Genomic DNA, 24,720 nt, shown 5'->3' on the forward strand with positions numbered 1-24,720 from the left:
TGTGCTCTGCTATTCCAGACCCTTACTATTGATGTTGGTCATTGATGTATATGTGTATTTATTCAGGGGTACGGTGGAGGCCCTGTCCCGCCATATGATACAATTATTACTCTTAGAGATCTATAGACATGTGTATGTGGGTTATTAGTAAGTTTGTTTCAATTGTGCTCATACGACGTATTGCAAATCTTTTCATGGTATGGTAGCCTCATCGGCTTGCGTGCCCTTTCCTGTTATGATACAGGTGAATGAGGCTACAGGTTCAACTTAAGGGTAACTGATAGATACACATAAGGGGGTCCAAGACGGACTCCAGTCATGGCTTACGGGGTTGGATCGTGATAGAAGGATGAAAAAACTAGCTCTAGACAGTGGAAGGGGTGTGGCCAAGGCCCCTAGGATGCCATCAGGACCGGGATCTCAGGCTCCGGGACCAAGCAGGAAGAGTCTGAGTTATTCTATTGAGACTGACCTTTTAGAGGACCCCACTTATTTGATTGAGACAGATCCTTCAGAGGACCTCCAGTATGCTAGTAAGGTTGATTCCTTGGAAGGCCCAACGACAATATCCCCAGAATGTCGGATGACCCAGGAAGCAATTCTGAAAGCCACGTCGTTTCCTCTAATGATGGAGCACTATGTCAGGCTAGCTCCTACGGTAAGTATTACTGCACATCGAGCCCCTTATCTTGGACGTCGGTAAACCATGGGTCGCCTGGTTATTCATGTCTTTTAGACTCAAGTGAGGAAGATGATGAGGGACAGACAAGTAGGTGGAACACAAATGAGGAGGAAGAGCATACTTCATCTCCTAGGTCGTCGGGACGGATAAGGGACTAACTGGCTATAGGTACAGGGAAGTGATAGGTAAAGTTTCATTGACTATATGGGGTAATTTTGCCGATTTTGTTTTGTTATAATGTAAGAAGCCCTGTGTGGCTGTAACAGTAAAGGTAATAAACACATGTGTATATGTCCCTATGAGACATTATGGTGATGAAACGATATGACAGGAATATATGTATATATGTTTGCCCTGTGAGGCCCTGTTGGTTTTTTCTGTGTACAAGTTTTGGGGATAAGTAACGAGTATAGAGGAAACTCTGCCGAAATTCTCCTAGAATAAGAAAGAGGGAGTAAAACATAGTTTATAACAGATCTTGGAAATTGATATCAAGTACCCATAGGATGCTAAATTAAAGTTGTAAGAGATACTCTTCATATCATTGATAAGGGACACCCTCTTTACTTGGGGAAGTTTAATTCGAAGAAACAAAAGTCTGTCTGAGAAGTACAATTCAGACCACAATATCTCCAACCGTAATTGTGCTGTAGGAAAAAAAAAGGGAAGCTCAGGTTGAAGGGAAAGATGCCTAGTAGTAGAGCTTTACTCTTTTGAAAGTCCCAAGCCCTCGACTCTTATTGTAAATGAGACAAGTTGTTCGTAACTCGAGGGTATAGATTAATAGAGGAGATGTCGCACTATGTATGGAAAGGTTCTCGTCGCTTCGTAATTTTGCCGAGGCTCAATATGCGGATAACTAGGTTGGGAAAAATATGCAGAAAGACGGGGACATAGCACAGTACCAAATAGATTAGGGAAGGGGATTGGACGAAATTAATACTGGACATAGAGACATATAACAAAGTATACGCGAATAAAGGTATAAGTATCCTCTAAAGGGCAGAAGCAAGTGAGAAAACTTCAAAGGTATGATGGAAACAATTATGACAACATATTTAAGATGGATGTTTAAACTCCAAGAAAATTCCTTACTGAACTAAGTTAGAAAGATCGGTAAGCCACCAGTAATTGGGGGAGAAGCAAGTGAGAAAGCATTGAGAGGTTTTGACAAAACCAGGAATGACATAACGCTAGAAGGTGAATGCATATGAAAAGAAAAGGGTATAGCAATAAAAGGCTACCAAATAATTCAAGAGACACTACGAAGGATAATGATAGCATGATGGGTAAAAAGCCAAATTATTGGCTATAGAGTTAGTCGCAAATGATATTGCGATAGATAAATAACCAAAGAAAAAGGAATAGAAAGCCTCTTGTGGTAGAAAATAAGAAGAACACAGAGTGAATAGGGGAAAAGAAAGAAGTGCGACAAGGGGGGACGAGTGGGACAATGCTAAGATATCTCTTACGTTAAGTTGAAAACCTTCTCATATCCTTGTAAAAGTAAAGAATGACACGAAAATGTGTCAAGAGGATTACAAACGGGGGTAAGGAAAATTTTGAAATGGTTTGAATAAGACAGACAAGACTAGCTGGTTGCAAGATAATAGAGGAAAGGACAAGGCAAAACATAAAGACTCGCGAGACGATGCTAAGATAAATTTTGGGCTAAGTTGAGTGACCCGCACATTATTGCAAGGATTACCATGAAACGCGACATGAGGACTTCCCAAGAAGGACACCCATCCCAGTATTTCTCTCATCCCAGCACGCTTTACTTTGAAATTCTGATGGAACTTAATGCGTTAGTGCTGGTATGATCACGCGAGATGGAAGAATCTGAACTAGTGACGGGGGAATGATATGAGATTATATACACAGAGTATTATAAGATACGTTAAGGCAATTGTAACAAGGTCTTAAGGAAAACCAGCAGGATTAATTAATTACTAACTGATGGTGCACTTGAATGCCACAGTTCTTCGATATAGTACCAGTTAATGATAGGCACACGACCAAATGTCTATATGGGCCAGTGGGCGAGGGAAATTTGACACCACTTGGCAGCTAACTCTAAGGATTGAAAAGCAAAACCCAAAAGGTAAGGGTACCAGTTGATGTAATTTATGGAAGCCAGGAAGTAATACCCGAGGTCGAAAATTCCACAATATGGCCAGGGCTACAAGACTCACTTTGCACTCCATCGACAGATGACTTTGGAGGGAATATTACCTAGGGATTAATGATATTAGCCTATTCTCCTTCAATTAAAGGCTACCTACTCAGCCGAGAAGGTGTAAAATTATAAGGTAAAAGAGTGGTAGGACCTTACAGAGTCCCAATAGCTATTATCCCAAAAGAATGAGCTCAAGTTATAGTTAACTATCGAGGAATAGTCCATGAAGAAACTGGGAAGATAGATAAGTCTTTGTACACTAATTTACCCTCAAATCTGATGAACAGGTTAAAGCGTACCATTTAAATGCTAGAAAATATGTCATGAGCTAGTCTTGTTAACTTCAAAGATAGCTGGGCTGATTGTCCATCAGTTATCAAGTTGCCTACAATAATAATTACTACTCTAGTATCCCAATGGCCCCATACAATACTGGTAGATCAAGACGTATACGTCCCCTATTGGATGGGTCGATGTTAGAAAGACTAAGCTAAAAAGGCCCCGACATGATTAAGAAAACTATCGACTAACAGCCCAGAGTTGGCAAAAATAATATACAGATAATAGACATCGACATACAGAGTTCAAATTGATGATTGGATGTTCATAACAGGGTCACCTAGAAAAGGAAACTTAACCCAAAATACATTGGATCTTGTCAAGTTTCTCATAAGGTGGGAAAAGCTACTGGTAAGTTGAGTTTACCACCTGATTGGAAAACTATACACCCAGTCTATTAGATAAGGATGTTTCGCAAAGGTACTGGTGAGCCACCTGGAGTATGTTCTATAGATGATATCCAGGAAATGGAATCCTACGAGGAACAACCTATCACCATCCTAGATCGGCAAACTAGAAGATTGTAGACTAAAAACGTGCCTTCCGGCAAGATACTGTGGCAGAACCAAAACTAGAAACTTGTAACCCCAATCTACAGGTAACCCCAACTCCTGAAAGTTGAATATAAAGTACTTAGATGGGAGTACGTGTTACAACAATAGCGGAGAATCTCCCTGTGCCCTGATCCCCAGGTGATGGTTCACATAATGACTTCATTGAGTTTTAGATAATGATTTAAACTGTATTTTGTTTCTCACTACTCTACTCGTGTTTACTATAATACTTCTTTCATCGGGTCTTATGCTAGGTACATTATCATGCACAATTTACTACATTGTTCACCGAGCCTCTCACTAGAGGGCCGGGTACGTATGTATATATATGATGATGTGTTGTAATAAGGTGGTCATGGCACCAGGCCTATGATGGTCCTACAGATGTGATTCACCAGACCCCTGAAAGAGCCGGCTATATTATATAAATTGAGCATGCATGCTTTTGTGTTTCACAAAGTACAGGTACACGTCTTCAATTTGATAATTTTTTCCCCTGCTTCTCTATTTTGAGTATACCTCCAGTGTATTATGTTATATTTTACATACTCAGTACATATGTCGTACTGACCCCCTTTCTCGGGGAGCTACATTCATGCCCGCAGGTACAGATATAGGTTTTGGGAGTCCGTCAGCTTAGGATTCTATGCAGCTCAGGTGGAAGAGGCTCCACTGTATCGGGGCCTAGTTTTTGATACTGTCCACTGATGTATAAATTTTTTTTGTTCATTCGGGGGTACGACGGGGGCCCTGTCCCGCCATATATTGTCATTTATATTTTTAGAGGTCTGCAGACATGTATTTATGGGTTGTGTATATCAGTTTGATTCAGCTGGGTCTACATGATATATTTTTTTTTTTTTTTTTTTATGGGAACAGACCCTACACGAGGATCCCACCTCTCGTGCACAGTCAGGGGTTAAGCAACACCCCCAAGCCTTAACATAAATAATCAAAATAAAAATACAAGGAGGGGGACATAAACCTTACCTCCGATCTTATGGTGGTTCATAAGTCGGCTAACCTATTAAGGTCGGCTAACTCATCCCCGATACAAAAAGAGACTAACTATAACTAGAAAGCAGTAAACCTGTGAGAGGACTCCTCCTGGTACAATTCAACTATGAAAGCATAAATGAGGGAGACTCTCCCCTTCCATGAGAAAAAAGAAAAGTAACCTACACTAGTCCTATTCCAACTATGCTACGTACCAGACATAGCTACATTGAAGAAGAACAAGTATACGAAACTTCTATCTCGCATGGGATGGGAAATTCTTTTCATCTTTGCTCTTTTTAGTCTTGTCGTACCAAGAAAATCCAGGTGAAATATGCCTTTATATCAGTATCATGATTACCAGCTAAGGAGGCTGAAAGGATAGGAAATATATGGAACTATAGTAGCCAACAGCCTTTGATTTGTTGTGGAAGAAAGTGTAGCTGTGCACCTGCACAGACAGACAAAACCAGAAACATGCACAAGCAACCAAGTCTGGAGGTTGCTGTATGTGGGTGTGTTGGTTTTGGCCTCTGTTGTTGCTGATGCTGTTGAACTTCATCTTTCAATTCTGCACTTTCAGCTTCAGCTCTGTGGTTGAGTTGTTGTTTGGTGTGTGGCTGAGTAGTTGTTTGGTGTTGTGTTTCCACAGTATGTATATGGAGTTGATGGAGGTGTATCATTCTACAGCTACTCATGATATTGTTGTTGGTTCTTGGATATTGTCTCTGAGGGTGTTGGAGTTCCTTCTGGGTTCCACTGTTGCCTGTATCTCCAACAACCATTAGCTTGTATTTGTTCCTTGTCTGCTTCAAGTTGGTGTAGCTGTTGCAGCTGTTGATGGAATGCATCTGATATGTATGGAGAGGTGATCCATGCTTTAGTATCCAGTTGTTTACAATTATGAGGATCTGCACCTGCACAGACAAACAACAACAAAAACAACAAACCCAAGGCTGCCAATCTGCAGGTTCTGATGGCTGCAGTCTCCCTAGGCTGCTTGTTGGTCTTTGTTATGAGGTGGTTAGACTTCTTGGAGTACCTGTACAGAAAAACAAAACAAACAAACTTGTATATGTTTCTTGTCTGCTGTAGGTGGATGGAGTTGTTGCTGGGGTGACTGCTCTTGGGGCTCAATGCAGCTTCAAGGAGGAAGCTGCAGCTGGGGTACCTGCATAAATCAAAACGACTGCACCTCACAACCAAGGGGATCTGCAGGCTGCTGTACCCATGTTCCTTGTGTGCTGCCAGTTGGTAGAGTGTTTGCTGTGGTGTGTTGATGTTAGAGAGTGTGGATGTCCCTAAGAAAAAACAATCAGCCAAAGACAAACAGCCAAACAAACACAAAAACCAGAAGGAAGTTGCAGTTCTGCATAGTCCTTGTGGAGGCCTCTTAGTAATTGTTTTGGTATTTGTTTTGGTGGTTGTAGCTGTGATGTGTTCTATGTAGGTGTTGGGAAGACATGTTGATGAGTCATCCTGACATCTGCATCTACACAACAAACAAGAACCAGCAAGAAAGGAGCTGAGGTTAATAGAAAAGATCTCAAACAAGTGTGCATCTTCTTGTTGCTTCCTTTGTGATTAGGTTGCTTGTTGGTGTCAGTTACACAAGAATGGATGTCCTTTGTTGTGATCAGGTTCAAATTCTTGGAGTACCTGCACAGACAATCAAAACCAACAAACCACACAACCCAAGAAATCTGCATGCTGCTGTAACCAATAGTAGTACTATTAGGTTGTATTTGTTCCTTGTCTGCTGCAAGTTGGTGGAGTTGTTGCTGGGGTGTGTTGATAATAGAGAGTATGGTTGACCAGCTGAGTGTGTTGCTCCATAGAAGCCCCAGGACATTGCATCCCTCATAGCAGTTCCAAATAGGGCCTGCATAAGTGGACAAAGGCCATGTCCAAAAAGATGGAGAAGAACAAGGCCAAATACTGGATTGGATGTTATGGGATTGTGTCTGTGAATTCCTGGTGATCAACTCCAATTTCTGATGGAATAGCTCCCCAGTTTTTGATGTCCCTAAGCAAAAACTAACAGCCAAATACAAACAACCAAACAACCACAAAATCCAGAAGGAAGTTGCTGCTCTGCACAGTCCTTGAGTAGGACTCTTAGTGATGGCTGCAGGTTCCCTAGGCTGCTTGTTGGTCTTTGTTTTGAGGTGGTTAGACTTCTTGGAATAGCTCTCCAATTTCTGATGGAATAGCTCTCCAGTTGTTGATGTACCTGCAGCTACACAACAACCAGGAGCCAGCAGGACAGGGGTTGCACAATGGGCTGCTGCAAGTGTTGAGCTTTTAGAGAGTTCATGGATGGAGTGGAGAAACTGCTGAAGGTTTGTGTGCAGCTCCAATTTTGTGTTGGAGCATGCTTCACAGAACAGAGGATCCTCTCTTGTGATCTGGTTCAAGTTGCTTGTGTGTGGATCCCCATTAGTTATTGCACCTAAACAAAAACAAACAAAGGAATACATACAACCAAACAAGTACCAAAAACAATAGGGGGCTCCATTTCTGCACACTCCTTTTGTTTCAGTCATGGAGAGTCCTGTAGCAGTGTTGTCCTCCATGTATTTGTTGTTAGAGCATGCTGGTGTATATCTCCAACAACCTGCAATTACACAGCAAATAACCAAAGACAAGCAAGGACCTGTACAGGTTAATAGAAGAGAAAGGATCTCAAAGAGAGTTTTGGAGCCTGTTAGCATTTTCCATGTCGCTCGACTAACGTCTCCTCTTATCCGTTTGAGCTGGAACTTTCTGAAGTTTGCATATATATTCTCTCCTTTATCCATGCAAAGTTTGAAGGCTTGTTTCCCAAGATGGAGCTTCAATTTAGCAAAATTCTTCCTTTTTAATTTTAAGACAGCTGATTGTTTCAAGCTCGCTCGCCTAACGTTTCTAATTGTCCGTTTCGGCTGAAATTTCTTGGGCCTTGTCAAAAAAACATAAGCTACAATCCTGCAAATTTTGGGAGCCTTTGGACAGGCCCACATGATACCCCTCACCCTGAACCTGCTGCCCTGCTGAGGCTTAGAGGCTGCAGGGGGTTTGGAGGATGTATTTGTGCTCTTCTCTATGTATTTGTTGTTGAAGAGTGCTGCTATATCACTCCAAACACCTGCAGTAATACAGCAAACAAACCCAAACAAGACATAATATACACAGACTAGCAATAGAGAAAGGACCTCATTAAGAGCCTTGGAGACTGTTATCATTTTCCAAGTCGCTCGACTAACGTTTCCAATTCTCCGTTTGAGCTGAAACTTTATGAAGGTAGTATATATATCCTCTCCTTTAGTCCTGCAAAATGTGAAGGCTTGTTTCCCAAGTTGGAGGATCCAAATTACTAAAGACCCTCTCTTTATGCTTAAGGCAGCTGAATGTTTCCATGTCGCTCGCCTAACGCCTCCGATTATTCGTTTGGGCTGAAACTTTTTGGGACTTGTCAAAATATTATATTCTACCATCCTGCAAAGATTGGGGGCCATTGGACAGGTCCACATGTTACTCCTCACCCTGCACCTGCTGCCCTGCTGAAGCTTAGAGGTTGCATGGTGTTTGGAAGTTGTTTTTGTGCTCTTGTCTATGTATTTGTTGTTGAGGAATGCTAATATATTACTCCAGACACCTGCAATAATACAGCAAACAAGCCCAAACAAAACATAATATACACAGACTAGCAATAAAGAAGGGACCTCAGTAAGAGCTTTGGAGAGTGTTATCATTTTCCAAGTCGCTCGACTAACGTCTCCAATTATCCATTTGAGTTGAAACTTTATGGAGTTAGCATATATATCCTCTCCTTCAGTCCTGCAAAGTTTGAAGACTTTTTTCCCAAGTTGGAGGGTCCAAATTACTAAAGACCCTCTCTTTAGGCTTAAGGCAGCTGAATGTTTCCATGTCGCTCGCCTAACGCCTCCAATTATCCGTTTGGGCTGAAACTTCTTGGGACTTGTCAAAATAATATATTCTAACATCCTGCAAAGTTTGGGGGGCATTGGACAAGTCCACATGCTACTCCACACCCTGCACCTGCTGCCCTGTACCATCCTGCTAAATCCTAAATCTATTGGTAAGGAGATTATCCTATAAGAGCAGTAAATTAGGGAGACTCTCCCTTTTTCAATGGACCTAATTATCATTATTAATATCAGTTAATAACTCAATGTATGAAGAAGTTCCTTCAATGTGGTTGATTGATCTTCTTCATCTTGGTTCTCCTGAAGCTAGCCATGCCAGCTTTGTCCATTTTGTAATGTCCCTTGGTCTCTGTTGGAAGCTGCTGAAAGCTGTAGTAGTGTTGTGTATAGCTTTTCATGTGGCTTTCCTTTGAGAGTGAATCTGCAGTGTAATTAGCTTCCCTAAAGATATGACTGAACTGGAAATTCTCCAGTTTGCTAACCAATACCTGCAATTCAGTAGTATAAGCAACAATGTTCCATGGAGGTTTAGCCTCTTGTTTGAGACACTTGATTAGAAGTTCAGAATCCACTTCAAGGGCTACCCTGCTGTATCCATGTTGTAGGCACCACTGAATACCAATAATTGCTGCCTGCACTTCAGCTTGGTTATTAGAACCACAACCTAGTGGAGATGCAAAAGCATATATTAACACTCCATTATGGTCCCTTAGAATGCCCCCTGCCCCTATCTTCCCTGGATTGTTAAGGGCACTCCCATCTGTGTTTAGCTTGATCATTGTAGGCTGTGGTTTAGTCCAGCATACTTTGGTTATTCTCAATTCATGTTGGCTTTTTTCAACCATGGTAACCAAATCTGCCCAATTACTTGGCAAATCAATATATGGATACACAGTGGAGATAAGCATATAAAGATCTTTGGATATTGAGAATATTACTCTAGTTGCATTAGACTTCTTGCCCCCATACTTGCAGGCACATCTATTCTTCCATAGATTCCAACACACAAAAATGGGGGTGGCCTGCATTACTAACTTATGTAGCTCATTGTTAGTTTTGATTAGCCACCACCTCATCAATAGGTTTTTTAGATGAATGTTGCTGTGTTGCAGACCCCAGTACCCTGAGAAGTGCTTCCATATGTGTTGTGCAAAGTAACCTGATACAAAGATATGCTCTATATCATCAAGACCTGCTCTATAACAACAGGAGCATGCTGCAGGAGCATGTCCAAATGCTACTATTCTGTCATTTGTGGGGAGTTTAAGTCTAAAAGCTCTCCAAAGCAGAAAAGAGGCCTTGAAAGGAATACTATTGTGCCATATGTTGCTGTTAGTGGTTGATCTTGTCTTTTTCTTCCTTACCAACTCCCAGACTGATGAACAAGTGAAATTACCATGAGAGTTAGGCTTCCAGTAAGCTTGATCCTGCATATTTGGATTGTAGCTGATGGGAGTGCTGAGAATTCTGTGCACCAGCTGAGGGGGTGCATGTTTTCTTACTTTCTCTTCATTCCATCCTCCATTTTCCATGAATTCTGATACAATAGAGTTATTCAATCTGGGGAGACTTTCATTGTGGTAAGCTAAGGGACCTACCCCTAGCCAATCATCCCACCAAAAGCTGATTGTTCTAGACTTAATCCACCACTGTATATGAGGTTCTATATCCTTTTTGTTGCTCATCATATGCTTCCACATTAGGGACTGTCCTGTGTTCCACTTTTTAATGACTGGATGAGCCCTTTGGCAGTATTTTGCTTTAAGGAATTCCCCCTATAGTGTCTTCTTTGATCTGAAAGTCCACCACTGTTTGTATTGGAAGGATAAGCACACATCCTCTAATTTTTTAACACCTATACCACCCTCCTCATAAGGATAACTGAGAGTATCCCAAGAGGCCCAGTGATATTTTCTTCTTTCAATATCACATCCCCAAAAGAAGTCAGCAATTAGTCTTCTGATCTGATTCATGGTGGTCTTGGTAGGACTGATAGCTGACAGCAGGTGTATAGGAATGGATTGCAGCACTATTTTCACCAAGGTGACTCTACCTCCATAGCTTAACATTTTAGTCTGCCATCCCCTAATCCTGCTTAGAACCTTAGAAACCATACTAGAGAAGTATATGATCCTTTGTCTTCCTATATATAGGGGGCAGCCTAGGTAAGTGATTGGGCCATGAGTGCATTTGTATCCTGTGATCATGCTGACCCTATCCACCACACCAGAGGGAGTATTCAGTGGCATCATGATTTGACTCTTATCTTTATTGATAAGTTGTCCTGAAATAGCTTCATACAGTTTAAGAGTTTTGGTAATCAGTGTAAGTGAGAAGTTGCTGGTAGATGTGAAAATGATCACATCATCTGCAAAGCTCAAGTGATTTACTTGAGGACCTCTTCTTTCCATCTGGAATCCTGTGTATAAATGATGGTGATGAAGATTGTTGAGAAGCCTAGACAGAACTTCAGCTCCAATGATGAATAAGGTAGGGGATAGGGGGTCTCCTTGCTTGAGTCCTCTTGTATAGTGGAAGAAGCCATGCCTTGCACCATTAATGATGACTGAGTACCAATTGTTTGACATAATCCTCCAAACCATATCAATCAACACTTCTCCAAACCCCATTTTCCTCATGACCATACAAATGAATGACCAAGAGACCCTATCATAGGCCTTGGCCATATCCAGCTTTATCACCACATTATCCCCAGCCTTTGGTCTCTTAATATTGTGGATGATTTCTTGAGCTAACATTATGTTCTCAGCAATACTCCTACCTTTAACAAATCCAGATTGGTTATCTGAGATTAGCTGAGGCAATATAGGAGCAATTCTGATGCTTATCAACTTAGAAATGATCTTGTTAGTGAAGTTGCTGAGAGAAATAGGCCTGTATTCTGATAGGCTGTTGGGATGCATCTACATGATATATGATATATATTATTATGTTATAGAAGCCTTATCGGCTTGCGTGCCCTATCATATTTTGATACAAATAAAAAGGGCTACAGGTTTATGAAAATATTATCGCCCAATGGGGCTCTGTTACATGATATTGTTTTATTTACAGTTCAATGTGACCACAACTAATAGATATGTATACAGGGGGTCCAGGTCGGACCCCAGTCGCGGACGACTAGGTTGGCTCGTGACAGTAATTTCCTTATGATGTTTTATCCCCTACTTCTATTCCAAATATGCTTTTGGATATATTATGTTATGTTTTACATACTCGGTACATATGTCATACTGACCCCCATTCCTCGGGGGGCTGCGTTCATTACCACAGGTACAGGTACACCGTTTGGAGATCCGTTAGCATAGGAGTCCCTCTCAGCGGTCCAGAGGTGCTCTATTGTGCTGGAGCCTAATTTTGGGTACTAAACCTTGATGTATATATTCCTTTTGTTCATGGATACAGCGGGTCCCTGTCCCACCTTATGTTTCTATTCTTACTCTTAGAGGTCTGTGGATATGTATGTGGGTAGTATGGATGGTATGTTTATGTATGTACAGTTATGCTCATATGTCTTATGATTTGGGTGTTCCCGAAGTCATAACAGCCGTGTCTGCTAGCATGTGTATGTTTACGGAATGACCCTATAGGTTATGAAAGCCTTGTTGGCTACACTACGAGTCGAGCAGGACACAAATTTACTTATAATTGGTAGGGGTGCACATGCGTGTTCAATTCGGGCACCCATCGCGGCTTATAGGATTTGTTCGTGACGGAAGTGGTATCAGAGAAGTTCGTCTTTGGAATGTCCACAGACTGTGTCTAGTAGAGGCTTGTTTATCGATGTGTTGTACACCACATCTATAAACAGGAGGCTATAAGACATTTAGGATGTTACTTTCTTTCAAATCTAAAATCGTACGACAGAGCCGAATAATAGGGAATAAAATTCATCATACTAACGTGTGATTTCAATAGGAGGATAACATTGATACAAGAAATGACTGACAATGTTGGAAGTTACAAAGCACACAGGTAAGCAAAGGCACGAAGGACCTATGTCAGGTAAGGTGTTGCAATACGATTGACTTATAAAGTTGAAAAATGAAAGGAAAAGTATACAAGAAAGTGCAACAGGTGCAGTTCGAATGGACATACGAGGTAAGTCCATTTTCGTACTGCTAATTGTGGGCGCCCTGTGTGGCTGCGATATGAGATGATATGACTATATATGTGTGCCCTGTGTGGCTGCTATATGATATGATCTGAATATATATACATGCATGCCCTGTGAGGCACTGTTGTCATTTTCTGCATGTAGGTGTGGAGATAGTAAAAAATACAAAGGAAACTCTGTCCAAATTCTCCTAGAAATAAGAAGAGAATGAGATACAGGGCTTTAGTATATCTTGAAAGGTTGTGCCCACAATAATAATGAGATTTGATTAAACTACAAGTATGGCTGACCTCGAGATATGAATTAATGGTTGAATTGATGGTAATAGAAACTAGGGGGTCGATACTGGTATGATAGGACGAAGTTAGAAAAATCTTATAATCTAAAGAAGATGATTTAGAGAAGACTGACCGAGCTAGATAGAATGATATATTAAGGCACCGATGGAATTGATACACAGGGATAAACTATGACAAGTTATGGTTACAATAAGTAACAATATGATTAAGACAAGAGTACAAGGGAAAAGAATTGTGACGGATATAAATTAGTAATAAGACAGCTTGTGAGACATTAAGGATAAGACTAACTAAGAAGGGTAAGTAGCCCATACTAAGGAAATAACTAAAAGGTATGGCGTGTTCCATGTGAATGGAATGTAAAGATAGGTGTGAAACGGAAAAACAAGCTATGGATCAAATAAGGAAGATTTATCAAGTTTTGTAAGGAATGTTTCAAATAAAAAGTATGTGATGATGAAAAAGATATCTAGTGCAAGGAAATAAAGAGTAATATGGAATTCCTTGCACACAACCAAAAATGGATATGAGTTGGAGGAATAATAGAGAAGTTCTAATAAAGGCACTCAAGATAGATGTGAGTAATTAAGTATGAGTATCAGACAAAAACGGAAATAAACATTTACGAACTGAAGGTATAGTACGATGAAAAGGTGATAAGACAAGGCCACTACTACAATGAAGTTTCTATGGTTTTAAGCAAGATTAGAAGTAAGCCTTAAGAACACGACAAAGATGAATGTTCAGGAGGCATAAAGAAGTATTGTTTATACGTGACTCCACCTTGATGATTAGTGAGATCTTGCAAGGAGAGAAAATGTTGATTTGCAGAACAACATCTGCATTATGAGGTTATTAGAAGAATAAGTGGTATCCACTAGGATAAGGCTAGTATAATGACGGAGCTTGAGACACGAATCATCAAATTATAAGTGCTCCCAAGTGGAGAATTTGAACCAATTATGAGCACGAGCTAATCACTAATAGGGATGATTTAACAGAAAATATATATATGGTGCAGCACGTTAAATATGTTGGAGTAGAATCATTCTCGTGTGAATAGCTGAAAATAAATGGAGAATGACATGGGTACACCCTTAAAGGGGGGAAGTGGATAAGAGAAGTACAAGTGTAAGAGAAAATCAGCTGACACTATCGTATGTAAATGGGAATGCTTAAATTTCAAATGAGACCCCATAAGGGATGGACGCAATCATACCCGCACTACTGCACCGGATCCCGTTAAAACTCTGAAGTTAAGTGTGGTTGGGCGAGAGTAGCACTAGGATGGGTGACCCCCTAGTAAGTGAGAATGGAAATGAAACAAGTAGGACAAAAAGAGATTGTAAGCGCGTGTTAGTATAATAACATATATAGAATAGAGTAAGCGAAGAGCAGAAAAGATTATGACTAAATTAGAACGCATCTCGTGCAAATGGCACAAGAATAATTATGCAGCCTATGAGCATTGGCATCTTAAGAGTAGGATTAAGTTATTATTCGATAAAAAGAAGTCAGTAATAGCAATGTGATTGCCATATTCAGAATCTTTTAAAGAAAAGTATAAGATGGTTTGAGGCAGAACTATTAAGACAAAATTGGTATTATGGACAAAAGCCATAGTGGAGCCCTGACCTCGACTGAACAAGGTAAGAGACTAATATAGCGATGCTAAGGCATTTTCTAAATTGCTCTAAGTACCTACACACTTTGTGTAAGGATTACAATATAATGCTTGGTAATAAAACTGGAAAAAAGATTTGAGTAAATGCATAGTGGAATATACCTGGAGCATTACAAGTTTGTGAAAGAGAAATTGTGAAATACCTTGAACAAGATTGAGTATTAGAAGTCGAATGACTAATTATAGGAGATAGAAATTCAGACTTGGAAATGGACAAGCCCAGATGTGATCCACTAAATTATCAATAAAGTGAAGCTTATTCAGGGACAAGTTATCGATTAGCAGCCTAGAGTCGGCAAGAAGGGGATACATTGGTCCATCTCAGGTCATTCGTAGGATAGATAAAGCTGCCTATGAGTTGGACCTACTGTCCAATTTGAAGCAATACATTTAGTTTTCACAGATCAATGCTCCGCGAATATATAGGAGATCCTCCCAGAATATTCTTCGTGGGTGAGGTCCACATAAAAGGAAAGTTATCCTACAAGGGGAAACCTATCGCCAACTTGGATCGGCGGAGTAAAAGGTTGTGAACTAAGAACGTAGCTTCTGTCAAGGTGTTGTGGTGGAATAAGAATCGTGAAGAAATAACCTGCGAAGCTGAAGAGGACATGAAACACAGGTATCCGTACCAATCCCTGATGTCTACAGGTAATCCCAACTCCTGGAAAATTGTATATTAAATTTGGATGAAAATATGTGTTATCGCAATGGAAAGAAACCACCTTACAGTCTATATGAATTCTTAAGGGAACTTTTATGTAACATTCAGGGTCGAATGTTCTAAAGGGGGGAAGGATGTTACACCCCACACTTTCGAGCTCGAAATGTCTCTTAAGTTACTTAGACATTATCATGTGAGCAGGATAAGCTACGACACTATCAAATGACTTTAAGGAAAGGCTAATGTGATACCCCATAGTAGAGAGGGTTGTAAATAAATTCATAAGAATTTGGAAGGAATTGGAGGCCAAGTAGAGAGTGGTAGGAATCGATTTACCTACGTAAGCTACTAACTTAGAAGTCATATATACTCAAGCTATTTGAGTACATACCAAGATTACGTAGCACGAATTACATAGGCTTTTAAAATAGGACTAGATTACGAACCCACAAGGAAGAGGAAAGGAGGACACGTGGCAGCCAATAGAGGACCAACACATGGCTGCACCTCAAGAAACAAAGTGATGCACCTACTTAGGGTCAAGTAGGTGATGCAGCAGCTTGGGGGTGGACCCTACTTCTACGTGGCAGCCCCTAATAGGCTGCATAGATGCGGTGGTCCAATCACGGTTGGACAAGTGTCACCCTAAGGGGATGACACATGTCACCTCCAAGTTATCCAATAAATATACATGTCACATGACTATTAAGGTCATTTCTATCTAGAAAACTTTAGCAGCAACAAAAAAAAAGAACCCCAAGTCTAGAGAGAAAAAGGGAACGGCTGGGAGAAAACAAATAGGTAAGTCCCAATTTTTTTCCATAAATTAGTTACCCAGCGTATACCACGATTATATAGAGGTATTAGAAGCATAAAATCATGGCTTAGTGTAGTCAAAACGGACAGCAAACAGTCCACGTAACTTCCACCACGCAAAAGAGTTTCGAGGCACAAGTTTGGCTAGTATTATGTACCTTGTATACTGCTGTAAATATAAAAAGTCGTGGATATGCTCAGCGAAAGAACCAATCAAAATTGAAGTCGTCATAGTTAAATTATAGTCAAAATGAGGCGTTATGTGTGTGGAGGATGCTGCTGGTTGTGTGATATAGGTTGCAGGGTCTAAATATTTCCTAAAAGAGGTGGGGGAGCTGCTGGTGGCATCCACATGATCCCCGCTTCGTACGGTTAAAGGTTTTGTAAATTGGAAACTAGAAACCCTATTTTGGTTGTGTAATTTCGAACGAGTTGTTTGGAGTTTATGTTGTATATTGTTGATATGAATTGCTTAAACATATGCTGCACGTTGTTTTTTTGGTTGGCTGTAGGTATGAGGAGTGTAATTGGAAATTCGGATAGGGCACATTATAGGGGAGATGCTGTGCGATTTCCATTAATGCCTTAACTAGTTAAGGAAGTAGTCGAGAAGGCGAGTGAGGAAATGAATGTTGTGAATACTCGTAGGTAATATAAGATGCTAGAAAAGTCTAAGGTTGTTGATATTTGTATTTCTTCCATGTTAAATAGGTTTGGAAGACGATGACGTGAACGCAATTAATAGAAGTCCGTAAAAGGTATGTGAAGGTACCCTTTCTTCTCTTTTGGCATGTCTTAGATGTAAGTGTTATGTATGTGAAATTGGGAGTTATTCCATTCATAAAGCTTCGAGTACAGTTCATAATTCTTATCCACTTCATGATGGTGGAACTCCTGTAATAGTCAAGCTATTTCTTTTTTAAGGTTTTTTTGGATATGATAAAAGGTAATGTATGTAAAGCCTGTTCTTTCTCTTCTTTTGGCATATTTTCAAGTTAAGTAGTGAATGATATGAGCTTGAGGGTAAGTCGACACATATATGCCAAGCGTAATTCACGACCCTTATTTACTTCTTAATGAAAGCACTCTTACAATAATTGAACTAGGACCTCTCAAGCCTTTCATACGTTAGGAAGTGAGGAGTACGTAAAGTCTATCTTTTTTTTCTGTTGGCATATCTCAGTCCTAAGTGGATTACGTATGTAATGTGGGAATAATTCCATTCATAGAACCCTGAGTATGGTTCGTCAATCTTATTCATTTCTCAATATTACAACTCCTGCGATAGTTGAGTTATGGACTTGTAAATCTTCTACCTGAGAAAAAGTAGTACACGTGAAACCTATCCCTTCCTTCTTTTGAAATAGTAGGATGTAAGTGAAGAAATATATGGTATGAGTTAGAGGTGCTCCCATTTTTAGGTTTTGAGTATAAATCATGACTTGTACTCACTTCCTGAGGTTACGATTCATAAAGTGGTGAAACTCCTATTCCTCGACCCTTCTATTGGCTGAATAATGATTGGATACTTAACTCTTATACCTAGAGACTCTTTGACACATCTTATGACGACATTCAGGAGATAGTTGTTATGTTACCAGGTTTTATGTGCACGTATATGCATTATTATATGTATAGGGAACGTACTATATGTTCCTCGGCACTAACGTGTTATATGTATAGGGATTGGGCTGTACGTGTTACACCCCATACTTTGGTACCTTGGAATGCTTCGTAAGCTTCTTAAGTTTCTGGGAAGGCTCTTAAGTTTTTTAAAAGTCGTCATGTGAGTCGGATAATCTATAATGCTATTAAATAATCCTAAGGAAAGGAGAAGGAGATACTCCCTAAGAGAGAAGATTGGAAATAGGGTTATAATAATCCGAAAGAAGTTGGAGGCTAAGTAGTGAGTCGTAGGACTCGACGTACTTTTGAAAGCTATTACTTGGGACATTTTGCATACTAAGCTACTTGAGTACACGTCGAGTTTAACTAGGAAGGAACATGTAGTCTCTTAAAGTGAGATGAGATTACGAAACTACGAAAGAGAAATAAGGAGACGACACACCTACTTGAAGCAAGTAGGTGAGTCACCTACTTAGGGTGGACCCCACGCTGTCACATGGTAGTTTTGGGTTGGAAGTTCGGATGAGGTGGCACCCTAAGGGGCTACCACGTATCACCCCTAGGGGGATGCCATGTGTCAGCTCCTAAGCCAATGTATATATATGTATTACATGACTCTTAAGGTCATTTATATCCAGAAAACTTCAGCAGCAACTAGAAAAAAGAGAACCCTAAGTCTAGAGATAAAAAGAGGATGGCTTGGAGGAAAAAATAGGTAAGTCCCAATTTCGTTTCATAAATTAATTATCCAGAGTATACCAAAATTATATGGAGGTATTATAAGTATAAAATCATGGCTTGGTGCATCCAAAACGGATAGCAAACAGTCCACGCAACTTCCAGCAAGCTAAAGAGGTTTCCGAGGCGCAATTTTGGCTAGTTTTGGCCAATTTCGGGTAAGGTAAGGTTTCTCCTTTAAATATGGACTTTATGGTGATTTTATGGAGGGTATTATGTACCTTTTATACTGCTGGGAGTATAAAAAAGTCATGGAGATGCTGAGCGAAAGAAATAATCTAAATTGAAGTCGTCGTAGTTAAATTGTAGTCGAAGTAAGGTGTTGTATGTTTGGAGGTGGCTGCTAGTTCTGTGGTGTGCGTTGAAGGGCCTAAATATGTTCTAAAATAGGTGGTGGATCTTTTGGTTTCATCCACATGACCCCTACTTCATACGGTTAAAGGTTTTGCAAAACGGAAACTAGAAACCTTATTTTGGTATCGTGGTTTCGAGCGAGTCATTTGGAGTTTATGTAGTATACGATTGATGTGAATTGTATATATATATGGTGAAGGTTATTGTTGTTGGTTGGCTGTAGTTTTTAGAAGTATAATTGGAAATTCGGATAGGGCACATTATAGGGAAGATGCTTCCCAATATTTGTTAATGCCTTAACTAGCTAAAGGACTAGTTGAGAAGACGAGCGAGGAAATGAGTTCTATGAATACTCATATGTAACTTAAGATGATGGAAAGTCGAGGATTTTTTATGCTCGTATTGCTTTCATGTTAAATAGGTTCAAGAGATGAAGAGGAGAATGTGTTAAGAGTAACCCGTAAGAGGTATGTAAAGCTAACGTTTCCTTCTTTTGGCATGTTTTGGCATAAGTATGTAAAACCTATCTTTTCTTTCTTTTTGGCATGTCTTAGATTTAAGTGACAAATGATATGTGTATGAAGATTGGGATAACTCTATTCATGAGCTCTGAACATGATTCATAATGCATAATTCATGTTCACTTCTGAATGTTAAAGACTTTTAAAGTAGTTAAGCTCCCATTCCTCAAGTTTTCTATATGCTAAAAAGTAGTGTATGTAAAGTTATTCTTCCTCTCTTTTGGCATGACTTAGATGTAAGTATTACGTATATGTAGTTGAAGTTATTCAACTCTTAAAACTCTGAGTGTGAGTTAAGGCTCTTATTCACTTCTCAATATTAGAACTCCTGCCATAGTTGAGTTATGGACTTGTAAGTCTTCCACATTACTAACAGTAGTACACGTGAAGCCTATTCCTTCCTTCTCTTGAAATAGTTAAGGTAAGTAAAGCAAGATATGATATGAGCTAGAGGTGATTCCATTATAGGTTTCGGGTATAACTCATGACTTTTACCCACTCTTGAATGATACGGGCCTTGAAATAGTTGAACTACGACCCTTGAGCCTCCTACCGGTTGAATAGTGTTAGGATGTGTAAGCTCCTATACCTAGGGGCTCTTCAACATGATTTATGGTGATATCTAAGGGATGTTTGATATGTTACATAGTTTTACATACACGTATATGCATTATGATATATATGGATCGGGCCGAACGTACCTCGGCATACCTTGCTATATATGGATCGGGCCGAACGTACCTCGACATATTTTGCTATGTAAGGATCGGGCCATATGTTCCATGGCATGTTATATGATATATGGATTGGGCCATCGTACCTCAGCATTGTTACATGATATACGGATCGGGCCGTCGTCCCTCGGTATTATTATGGGATATCTAGATCGGGCCGTAGTTCCTCGACATTATTATAAGATATGTGGATCGGGCCATTATTCCTCTGCGTGTACTTTGTATATATATGGATCGGGCTGTACGTTCCACAACGCTAATGGTATATATGATCTCATGATGACAAAATGATGTAGTTATTACACAAGTCTCCGAACGAGACGGATACAGTATGCAATGATATTATGTATGCCTTTATTTTATAAAATGTAGGTACGGTAGATGGCTAAATGTTATACTTTCCCCCTGTACCTCTATTTTTGTTGTTGTCTCATTTATGGTGTTTTATGCTTTATATACTCAGTACATATATCATACTGACCCCCTTTTCCTTGGGGGCTGTGTTTCATGCCCACAGGTACAAATGTTCATTTTGGAGATCCGCCAGCTTAGGGTTTCCATTCAGCGATGTTTGAAGTGCTCCACCATTCCAGAGCCTAACCTGTCACGATGCAACCCCGTAGGCCGTGACTGGTGCCCGAATTGAGCACCCAAACGTACCCTTATCCCAAATTAGTATTTTAACCGAATAAACAAAGATAGTGATTAAAAAAAATGCTAAATGGATCAAAAAAATAGATGTAGGCACGAGGGCTTATAGGCCGTCACAAAACACACAAAACCCAAACTATATATACAAAACCCACAACATAAATCTGTCTACAGACCTCTACAGGTGATAGCATAGTCATAAGACGGGACAGGGCCCCGTCGTACCCCTGACCAACATATCCAAATATACAGAGATAGAGTCAGTACCAAAATACAAGCTCCGAACAAGGGAGCACTGTCAATAACACATCAAATGTCCTAAACCGGCGGATCCGCAAATCAAACTTCGATACCTGCGGGCATGTAGCGCAGCCCCCGAAGAAAGGGGGTCAGTATGAAAAATGTACCGAATATGTAAAGCATGCACTGTAATATATAAAATCATAATCTGAATAGTCTGTGCAAAACATGAAATCAACATTTAGAATTTCAAAATGCTTATCAAAATCTCAAACCATATATGCACAGACATATGCCATATCCGGCCCCATTATGGACTCGATGAACAAAGTGTGGTTGCCCTCCCATCATCGGCACCACGGCACAGCATAACACCAGAGTAGGGAATATCTTCGTAACAAATCATATCATATCAGATGGCCATATCAAATCATATCATATCACAAATATATATGTACATGGCACAGCATAACTCCGTGGCATAACATTTACCACCCCATGTACATGTCATACCTGCCCCCTCACGTCGGGACACGGCGAACAATGTAGAGAAATACGCACGAAAATATATCCTGGCCCAGGCTCAGTGAAAGAAGCATTGAGGCATCCACGAGTGGAGTAGTGAGAAACTAAATGCAATTTAAATTACAAAACATTTATACAGACTCGATGGCATAATTTCGATAACAAATCATAAAAGGAAACTTGAGTAATAACAATAGTACAAGTACTTCCAATATCACAATAGTCTACGTAAAAATAGTATTTTCCGAATCATCTCCGTACTTCCAAATATATTATGGGAATTAACGGAATAATTATTCATATAATATTAGGAAGCATAGCAAAGAGTTTCTTTCAAATTCTACCTTACCGTAATTCAAACAGAATAACGAAGAAAAATTCGGAATAGTGGGGCCCACCTCGGTTAAATGAGGTGGCGTATACAAATCACGTGCGTTAGACTTCATAACATTATTTAGAAGAGTTTCAAGGTATTCAGAATTCATTTGTGCAAAATCTAGAAGTTTAGACAAATTTTCCAAAACTATTCAAAATTACCTAATTGAATTCTATTGAATAGAAAAGGGAAATTTTCGAGCGTCGATTTTGATACCCGAGGTTCGTATTCACTCCTATTACATCTAGGACATGCCAAGAGAAGAAAATGTAAAGCTTTACATACCTTTTTGGCCTTTTACGGTTGTCCAAGTTCAATTCCCGTTTCCTCCAAAATCTACAATTGGTCACATTTACCAATTACTATTCATAAGACTTTAAGAATTCAATTTTCCAATACTTGTCTACAAAAATTTCGGCAGCATCTCCCCTATATATATGACAACCCCGAGATTACAACTCGGCCACAATATCAACAACCAAGCCAACAACAACACCAATTCCATCAATAATCAATTTAAACACACCATAACATAAATTGGTGTAATTATCCAATTAGTGCAACAACTTTCAACCAAACTTTGCATTTCCAAATAAATATGAATATCTCATATCCATAATTAATTTCAACTCATTCCAACATAAGTGAAAAATATTCCAAGTAAGCTATCCAATTTTTATCAACTCCATACTTCACTCAAAAATTCCATACATACCATAAAAATATTAAAAATTTATTTTCTTTCTTCAACTTCACAACCAACAACAACACTCCATACTTTTAATAATTTACCTCCATATTCTTATAATATCATACTCAAATTATATAATTCCTACAAACTAGTTTAATACCAACTTACACCATTTAAGTTTCCTTATATTCCAAAAATTGCAACAACAACTAACAAGCTATGCAACCTTAATTTTTTTTCCTCTCATCACCTAACTCTTATTTCCAACTTCAATTAATCTCATCCAACTTTCATTTTCAACATCAAATAATTAACATAACTACCATTCAAATACTACACAAAAATACTACACAAAAATACTACACAAAAAATTAAATAATTCTTACTCATATAAGAACATGTATACATGGCACCATATTACCATGCAAACTTCCATATTTCCATAAACTCTACACACCTCTACATACTACAACATACACAAACCTTCATAACATAATAAAATGAATTAATTCTTACCTTTTTCTTCTAACTTCTTCACTTCCAAATCAATGAAACAAGTCTCCAACTTCCAAAACAACTACACCATGTTGTAGAGCACCCTTGACTTAGTAGGAATACTAGAAAATTATAATTTTTGGGGATGAAATTTGAAGGGTTAATTTACTCCCTCTTGGCCGATTTTCTCTCAATTTTTTCCTCAAGTTTTTCTTGCTTCTAACTCTCTCAAATTGTCTAGAAATCTCTAGGATTTTATGACTAAGAGGCTCCCATGTGAAATTACCATTTTGCCCCTCACCTTTTCTAATATTTCCAAGTTGAAATTCCACCTTTGCCCTTAACCTTTTATAGTATTTCCATATGTAAAATTCCAATTTCCCCCCTAACCTTTTATGGTATTTCCACATGTAAAATTCCAATTTTACCCCTAACCTTTTATGGTATTTCCACATGAGTAATTCCAATTTTGCCCTTTAACTTTTCCAATAATTCCACCTCCCAACTTAATCAATAGAAACTTGTATATAACAAGCCCAAGCATAGTCTTACACTTGACTTGTTACAAGTATCCCCAACATGTTCTTAGGTGCAAAGTGCGGGTTATAACATTCTTCCCCCCTTTTTGAACATTCGTCCTCGAATGTTAAATTGATCTTATAGGTTTATAAATACAGATGTTTCACATAATTTATTATTTAACCAATATAGGTAATAAGGAACTTAAGTTACCTGTTGGTGCAGAAAACAACTGAGGATACTTTTTCTTCATTTCTTCCTCCGCCTCCCAAGTCATTTCTTCTCAGTTGTTGTTGCGCCACAATACTTTGACAGATGCCACATCTTTGGTGCGTAACCTCCTTACCTAACGATCTAAAATAGCCACCGGCTGTTCCTCATAGGATAGCTCTTCGGTCACCTGAATGTCCTATACAGGAAATACTCTAGAAGGATCGCCAACGAATTTACGAAGCATAGACACGTGGAACACCGGATGTACTGCATCTAAATCAGCTGGTAGATCCAATTCATAGGCAACCTTCCCTACTTTACGGATAATCTGATAATGCCCGATGTATCTCAGACTAAGTTTCCCTTTTTTGTCGAATCTCATGACGCCCTTCATAGGTGACACCTTCAAGAATACCCAGTCATCCACTTGGAACTCAAAAGGTCGACGCCGGTTGTCAGCATATGCTTTCTGTCGACTTTGAGCTGCCAATAATCGTTCCTGAATAAGCTTCACCTTCTCAACTGCCTGCTGAATCAGATCTGGGCCAATTAAATTAGTTTCACCTACATCGAACCAGCCTATAGGTGACCTGCATTTTCTGCTATACAGTGCCTCATACGGTGCCATCTGAATATTAGAGTGATAACTATTATTATAAGAAAATTTAACAAGTGGTACATGGTCATCCCAGCTACCCCTGAAATCAATAACACAGGCCCGCAACATATCTTCCAGCGTCTGAATAGTGCGTTTGGC

General features: G+C 39.5%; 1 pseudogene; it reads right to left on the minus strand.

The window, feature by feature from the left end:
- Positions 1 to 2,393: 2,393 nt before the first annotated feature.
- On the minus strand, positions 2,394 to 2,513 carry LOC129883815 (5S ribosomal RNA; annotated as a pseudogene).
- Between the last annotated feature and the right edge of the window lie 22,207 nt (positions 2,514 to 24,720).

This window comes from Solanum dulcamara, chromosome 3 (assembly GCF_947179165.1).
Source record: "Solanum dulcamara chromosome 3, daSolDulc1.2, whole genome shotgun sequence".
NCBI lineage: Eukaryota > Viridiplantae > Streptophyta > Magnoliopsida > Solanales > Solanaceae > Solanum > Solanum dulcamara.